The 2,196-nt window shown below is 34.0% G+C and overlaps 1 long non-coding RNA gene across 1 annotated transcript; it reads right to left on the reverse strand.

The window, feature by feature from the left end:
• Positions 1–752: 752 nt before the first annotated feature.
• Positions 753–1,821, reverse strand: LOC128782476 (uncharacterized). Its single transcript, XR_008428801.1, has 3 exons — positions 1,705–1,821; positions 1,255–1,301; positions 753–851 (listed from the first exon to the last, which is right to left on the reverse strand). It is a non-coding gene; the product is annotated as an uncharacterized LOC128782476 (long non-coding RNA).
• Between the last annotated feature and the right edge of the window lie 375 nt (positions 1,822–2,196).

Consider the following 2,196-nt stretch of genomic DNA (forward strand, 5'->3'; position numbering starts at 1 on the left):
ATGTCTCTGCTTAATTTACTTCATGCTGTTAATTACCCATCTACAGAGATTTTAATGATGCCACATTTAATAATCCAGATCTGTCTACATATAAGAACATGTTTAAACTGAGTGGAACTTATTTTATTTTGTTGTACAGCTGACAACCTGGCAATATCATGTAAGAAGATGTTGAGTAAGATGGTTTTTACTAGTCCTACTGACAATTACAGGCTGATAGTCTAGAAGGCTTCCCTAAAAGGCATTTTTTTTCCTGATGAGACACTTCTGTGGAGAGCAAAGTCATTTAATCCCTTCCTCCTTTTTGTTTGCATTCAGAACAAAGGACCCGCCACATACTGGGTCATAGATCTAATATGTATTCTGCAAAGAGCTGTGCTGAGGAGGCAAATCCTCCAATTTTCTCATAGCCCACCCTTGACTGCAGTGGTCATAGTTGTCCTTTCCTGGAAAATAACATTGATTGATCAGAATAAAATGTACCTTCTAGCAAAGAAGCACTTGTAAATTACAAGGTGTTTGGCTGTGGTGTGAATCTCCTCTCTAAACACCAGAGCTGAAATAGGGCAGATGCTTAACATTCTTAAACTTCATTTTGATGGGATTATGCAGTTGTAAGTGGACTGTTCCTTTGAATCAAGTTAAATGCATACTCTGGTACTTGCTGAATTTGAGAAATGAGCCTAGACTGTCTATAAGTTCCCATTTTTGAAAATTCAATTCATTTTTTATTACATTTACCCCTGGTGTTCTACTGCCAGTAATATGGATGCAACAAGGATTCCTGCTTCAGTTTATGCTCTCCATGCCCAAGTACTGTAGCCCATGGCCTGTGGCACTCTATAATTGTCCTGTAAAGCAGGGACACTTGGTTAAGTAATCATTCATGCTGCTTTCTGTCACATTGCAAAATTTCAGCCTATAGGGTTATTTTTAAAAAATAAAGTAATACATTTAAAAAGAGATAAACTATATTTAAATTAAGAAAATATGCACCTGTGCTTTTAGAGGTTTAGCCTGACCAAGGCAGAAAACTTGACTTCCATTAGAACATGTCTCGTAAGTCATGACGATTAAGTTGAAGACTATGCAGAGAATAGTATTTTAACTACTGTATGAGGAAATGTGCTTAGTTTTTTATTTAAATGTAAATAAGCAAACAGCATGCAGTAGATAAACAAATTTGCAAATTATTTTACAAATTTCACAGATAATTAATACTGTTAATCTATCCCATTTCCCTCTTATCATAACCTTTACTTCTTCTGAAGGTTTTGAAATTCATAGGGTTAGTGAAGTGCCTAAGAAGGAAAAAAGGAAAAAGAATGTTAGAATTTTAAGCTGAAATGATGTCAAAATACAAGAAGGTTGTGCAAAATACCAATAAATCATTGACATTTTTTATCCAGAGTATTGACATTGTGAACATCTTGCAGTACAAAACATGCACTTTTATTGGAATTTACTTTCAAGCTCTTATTAACCTTAATAAACTGACCACAGAAATGGCGTGTCAAAAGCAATCCAAACATATGCTTAATAATGTCTCACAATACTTGAAAAATGGGATCACAATCTTCCAAGTCTTATGATCAATTAGGTTTCTCTGATCCTTTACATATATGCTAAGGAAAACTGCACCTGTACTATTAAGTAATATTCATCAGCTTTGATTTATATTTCTAAGGTTACAATTTGACTTACATCGGTTTTGAAGCTTTCAATTTTTCCTTTTACATTACTCCTTTCCAGTTACGCTATCATAATTTTTTTGTCATATGAGAATACTTCCTCTTTTGAAAGAATGACTGTCTTCACGTTTCTTACCTGTGAACAGTATTTAGCGTTTTTTAGCAACTTGCCTCAGTCTTGCATGTACCAATAGTCTATTGCTTTGCTCTTGACCTTGCCTACTGAAATGTCCCTCGAAGGTGCAAATGATTAAAGGTGCTGTTCTGTCTTTCTTTCTTTTTTTTTTTTTTTTTTTTTTTTAGTTTAGGTTTAAATTAGGTACTCATTCCAGGACCCCCTTGGCCAACACATTCACAAATTTTGCTTTTTTCTTTGTTAAATTTAATTTAATCAATAAAGATAAATTCTCTTATATATTCTACTACTCATAGTCAAGTGGTCTTCTGGAGGTTAGTCAAAGTTCACTGTCTCTTACTGGTGTTTAGATGACCTTTCTTTTTTTTT

The sequence above is a fragment of the Vidua chalybeata genome, chromosome Z (assembly GCF_026979565.1).
Source record: "Vidua chalybeata isolate OUT-0048 chromosome Z, bVidCha1 merged haplotype, whole genome shotgun sequence".
NCBI classification, from domain to species: Eukaryota; Metazoa; Chordata; class Aves; order Passeriformes; family Viduidae; genus Vidua; species Vidua chalybeata.